Consider the following 6,218-nt stretch of genomic DNA (forward strand, 5'->3'; position numbering starts at 1 on the left):
TTGATCGGTCGGTGAGTCTCTATAAGYGTGTGTGTATGATAAGGTCTATTTTCAACACACAGAAACACATTTAACGGTCCAATGAGTCAACTCCCCTGGGAGATCTAGCACTAACCAGTACATGGCTTGTTTTATGGGTGATACTAAAATATACCTTTCTTATTTTGGGCTTGCCTCTTTTCTTTTCAAAGATTTTCTGTTAAATATAAGAATTTCTTTGTGTGATTTTTATTCCTACTGTTTTTCGTTCGATTTTTTCTTCAAAAAACAAATGCATGCATTTTAGTATATATTAGATATTTTGTTGGTGTTAGTTAGTGTAAGTGTGTTCTTCTCCCAAATACAAGAGGTGTGTGTGTGTGTGAGTGGATGRGTTTGCTGTTGAGGCTTGATGACGTGTGGAGGTGTAGAGTATTAGAAGAAGTCTCATTTGACTAAGGAGCTCTTTAGGATTAGTGGTAATATGGAGTGCAAGAACAGCACACATTTAGTATAATACAGGGAGGCCTGCTATTGTAGCTCACTACATTATTTATCAGTCTAAATCGCTAACCTACACTCAATCCCTGTTAATAAGGCAGGTGTGTGAGAGTATACGTGTGTGCGTGTTTGTGAGAGAGAGAAAGAGAGAGAGAGTATACGTGTGTGTGTGTGTGCGTTGATGAGTGTGTGTGTGTGCGTATGTGTGTGTTCTCATTGCTCCATCAGGTGTAACATTGCTGGAGACTAACACCGAATACCTCTTAACATTTTGCTTCGGCTTAACATATTGCACGTTGCATGTGKTGGGAAAGTGCATGTAGTCTTAGAATGAATAGCAAAAAATATCCACTAAGTCCCTTATACACTGGATGCCCGCCTCTACCTGGCTTTCAATAAAGAACATTATTACATGTGGCTAAATGGCACCCCCTACAGTTCATTATCATTATCACTATAGGACTAATATCAGTACTGGGATTACAGTGGTRTTGGTATGTCTCTCTTTCCTGATGCTCCTTCTGTAGTTGACTTGTTGGCTTGCTTCTCCACATCATGACGCTACAAAATGGAGGGGATGGGGGAGTGACAGCGGCGGAGGTTGGTTCCCGGGGGCTCGAAAGGGTTGGTGATGGGGGTGAGGCGCATGGGGGCTCCTGACATGCCCGAAATGTTATTGAGGCTGTGGGACTTCTCATAACCTGTCGCTGTGGTGACCGGGTTGTCATGTTTACAGGGTTACATTAGGTTAGAGGTCAAGGGGTTACCGTAGAGGTGACAGAGGTTATCAACAGTGGTGTTTTGGGGAAAGTAGTATTTGGGTTAAAATTAGTTTAAATGCAGGACATTTGGTACAAAATAAATATTAAGTAAAATTGCATAAATGTTTGTGGTTAATTTAAATGTTTTAATGATTATTATGTTATTTGTTCATGTTTAAGGAGGACATGGATATAATTTGGATGACAAAGATGTGGTGTTAAAATATATAATGGGTTAGAAATAGCAWGGAATAACAATTGTTATGAATAAAAAGGTTTCAAAAAACAAAAACAATTAAAACCCAAATCATACCAAATCAAGTCAAATCAACAGTCAAACCAAAAATTCAAATCAAGTTTTAAGGCCAAAGAAAACAAACAGACAGACAAGGGACAGAGAGAAAGACAGACAGAGACAGACAGACGGGAGAGACAGGACAAAACAGGAAAATGAGTTATGAAAATATGTCATCAAAATCTTGCCACATCAATACAAAATGGTGCTCTCTGTCAGTAGTGCCAGCATACACAGTACAACACAGTAAAGTACAACACAGTAGAGTACAGTGGAATATAGTAGAGGGGAGAGTACTGATGGATAAAACAGCTGGTGTCAAGCTCCAGTGACTTTTAGCTCCCTCTGGCACACACAAAGAGAGGGAAGAACACTCATGTGTCTCTTAGAAAAAGGAGAGAGAGAGAGGGCAGACTCAGCATCCAGATGTTTTAGCCTCCAACACTGAATTCTAAACCTCCAGACAGACAGACTTAYGACAGACAGAGGGACAGACAGACAGACAGGGCAACAGTACATACAGTCAAAGCTCTATTCAGCACCTCCCCAGAATAACAACGTGACCAACTTGGACCTGGTGAAGTCGTCAGGATTTGGGAACAGAAACATAAGCAGAACATTTACTGTGTGTGTGTGTGCTGTCTGAAGACCGTATGAAAACACTGACAGCTTCACCGGGCCCAACAGAACCTGGCTGCCTCTCCCTTATTCACCCTTTACACCTACCTCTCAGAGCCCCCATCACAKTAGTAATGATCTCGTATTAGTTTGACCTTTAGATCAAAACAAATAAAATKAATAAGATAATATTTGAATGTCCAGAGGTGACCTGATCAGAGATCAGCACTCCTACTCTGAGACGGTTTGTGAATGCAGGACCATACTTCCTCTCATGGTCCAAGCCTGCCTTCTTCCCTTCCTCCTYCTCCTCCTTCCCAGCGATGTAGTAGAACGCAAACATAAAACACAGTTTTTGCACCTTTTCATGTTGTGGATAGCCTCTATGCACATATTATTATGCTAGATTAGGGTTTGAATTTGCATTACTCCCAACTAGTCATTGTGGCTGGAGTTCAGAATGTAGTTTTTGTCACTACTGTACATCTCTGCTTCCTCAGCATWTCCAACAACTTGTGTYGGTCTGTTTGACATTTTTARAGAACAGATGTCATTAACCTGGAGAATGATCAGGTAGGGTAAAATAGATCAAGGCTTGACACAAGCTCAAGCTGTTGTTGCATCTTCYAAAATCTCACACCACCCCTTTAAGGGTGAGCCTAAATTCAACCACCTTTTAAGAGTGAGCCAAATTCTAACACCATCCCTTTMAGAGTGAGCCAAAGGTCRCATTCCCCTGCTCAGACGTTGCATGCATCAACCAATGGTTGCGTGCCACATCATTGACGGTGCTGTCAGCAACATCTGAGCAGGGGAACATGACCAATATCGAACACCACCCCTTTAAGAGCAAGCCAAAATCTAACACCACCCCTTTAAGAGTGAGTCTCTCTCTTTCCAGATACAATTTAGACGAAACTTTGTGTGTGTCTGTGTTTGTTGTGAAGTTACAATAGAGCAGCAATCTGGATATAAACCTCCCCACACATGACCAAGCAGTAGAATCCTCAGGTYAGGTGGCATAACAGGATAGGTTTGATCATYCTCTGTTCTCTAAACTCAAAGCAGCCATATCTCCTCCTAAGGTGTCCTTTCTTTGTGTTGTTTTTGTTGTCGTGAATGACTTTTTCCCCATCGTTACTGATAATAGAGAATGTGTTCCCGGGCAGGAGAATGAATGAGGGCGGAAAGACAGCCACAGCACATGTCATCAAACATGAAATTGGGATCCAATTCAATCAATCACRGATAAAGAGAAACCACACCGTGGTTTACGCTGTATACAAGGTCTCACAGACATTGTCATTGGATATTTTGATTTCGTAAAACCACATCTACCCTTAAAATACAGCATCAACATTCTGTATGAAACCTGCAGCCCTGCTGAAATAAACAGCATAGACCAGCATAAATTTCAAGCTGGTCTATGCTGGTCCATACTGGTCAGTGCTGGTCGGATGCTGGTCTAGCTGGTCTGACCAGCATGTTCTGGTTCTGCTGGCCGAGCAGTGTGGTCTAGCTGGTCAAGCTGGTCTGACCAGCATGGTCTAGCTGGTTATGCTGGCAGACCAGCCTTTGTTGTGTTTCCGTTCTGTTTTCGCTGATGACCAGCCTTCATTGTGTTTTTGCTGGTGACCAGCATAAGCTGAAGCAAAACCAGCATCAAGTCACATTTATGCTGGCTTACAAAGTGATGTTTAATTCCTATTGGAATCCAACCAGAGTGGATTSCCACAGTCTGCACTCAGAATGACTGCCAGGGTTTAGAAGATGAGGGTTGTTCAAAATTGTGACGCAGTTGTCAAGTCAACACGTCCGTCAGTGCTGCTGTGAACCGCATCACAAGAGACGTCCCAAATGGGAGATGTATATATATATTTTTTTTTTTAAATCGCAACGTTGGAGTTGCTTTGTGAATCACTAAATTAGCTCGATGTGATTTTACTGCAACGCTGCTCATTGCATCCGAGTTGCTTCTTGACATAGGCGTTTCAAAGAGCTGTCAGTCAAGTTCGAGCTCATGAATATAAGCTCCCCACCCCCTCATCCTGTCTTTTAAAACTTCCTGGTAGTTAGCCATGAGAGAAAAGGTACTTTTCAGAATGACTGTTCAGGACCGTTGGGTGCCATGTAGAACCCTTTGATTTGTCTCTATAGGGGAACCTTTCGATTTCCATTTAGAACCCTCTCATTAAGAACCCTCTGGTTCCCGGTAGAACCGATGACAGGTTCTACAGTTATACTTATAGGATACTACAGATGTGCCTGAAGTATCTTATAAGTATAAGTTACCTGCTACTGAGTTGCAGTAAACATACAGTGGGGCCATATTTGTTAACATAAGCAAGCATTTAATGTTAAATGGGTTCTCATGCACAAAATGTGTATCAGCCAATGAAAAGTGTTTATTTACATGCATGTGACGCAAAATTGTACTGGTCCCATCAAATAAGGATGAATATGTATGAACTTTCCAATTTGTAAGTCGCTCTGGATAAGAGCGTCTGCTAAATGACTTAAAAATGTAAAATGTAAAAAAAATAACATAGCACATGTTAGCCCTATACTAACCTCAACAAATCGTACTGATTATGTCCTGGCACAACTTCTTCATCAACCTATAAAAGATTTTASACTTTATATCGACCAACCAATGTCATTTCTTAACCCTGGACACTAGAGGGATATTTTAAACCTACAAATTCCAGATTTACTACTGTAACAAATTGTTGTGTGACAATATTGYWCTGATGCATCCTTGATTAGGCTACTAGCTACTACTAACGTAAGACACCATTTTCACGTATGACAAAACCCGGCGTTTTTGTTTACCAGTTTCACACACATCCATGTGCTTTTATGGGGACAATATAAATKAGGTCCTTACAACAACAAAAACCTGTTCACTGCCGGTCCTTGATGCTCGATTCAAAATGCATGTGATGAAGTGGATGATTCTAATAATGCACAGCCTACTAAACATTGTAGCCCTACATTTAGGTGTACACGTCCATGTAATATAGCCTATGCAATATGATAATTAGACAATAGCAGTGTGTTTGTGTGCAGGCTGAAGAAGGTAGCTCCTTATTAAATTCATTCATAATCTTAATTTTCAAACTGTTGGCTGTACGTCCCTTTTCAACACAATAGCAGTGCTTGACTTGGGCAGGAGCTCACCAGAACTGAGCACTTGCACCTCAAATGTTGTAATGCTTGAGTTCCTGCACCCCTTATCAAATATTAGCTCAAAAGTATTGTACAGTTCCTGCACTTAAATATATACAGTACCGGCACCCAAAATGAGTACCGGCACCTATTTTAGTCCAAGTCAAGCACTAAACACTAACACAATACATGTAAATCAACATTTCAAAAGGGGGGGAAACTCATGTGAGATTCAAACCGTTGCCACAATCTGTGACAATTACGTGGACTAGGCACTTTACACAGAGAGCAATTTGACMAGTCAGTCAAATACACGTGATAGTTGCTTTGACGATCAGATCTGTTGGACTTAGTTATGTTAAGGACACTTCCATCCATGAACAAGTGTTGGAACGCATCCAACTACTTTGACGATTTTAATTGGCTGACGCACCTGTGCCAGGATATAATCAGTACCACCTGTTGAAGTTAGCATAGGGTTAATTTGTACCATGTTATCTGATGGGACCAGCTACAATTTAGCGTTTGATCACACGCAAGTAAATCAACGCTTTCCATTGGCTGACATGCATTTTGTGCATGAGAACCCATTTAACTTTAAACGCTTGCTTTTTTACGGTTGAATTAAGGTGCTATTGTTGTAAAATGACTTGTTTACCTTACTTTCACTGCACTTTGAAATGTAGGTGGGGGCAATGTGCTGGTGAGGCTCATTAGCATATTTGGAGGCATGGTCTAAAATATGTTGTAYTTGTGCCAATTGTTTGTGGAAGTATTGTGCCAAGTTTAAGTGTTTTATCRTTATGTTGATGAAGGTTGAGGTAGAACTATCGTACAGTGCAGTGTGCCGCCGCGATCACTGCTCAATGAGTGCAGTCCATAGACATTGAAAACMG

Source organism: Salvelinus sp. IW2-2015, linkage group LG13, assembly GCF_002910315.2.
Source record: "Salvelinus sp. IW2-2015 linkage group LG13, ASM291031v2, whole genome shotgun sequence".
NCBI classification, from domain to species: domain Eukaryota; kingdom Metazoa; phylum Chordata; class Actinopteri; order Salmoniformes; family Salmonidae; genus Salvelinus; species Salvelinus sp. IW2-2015.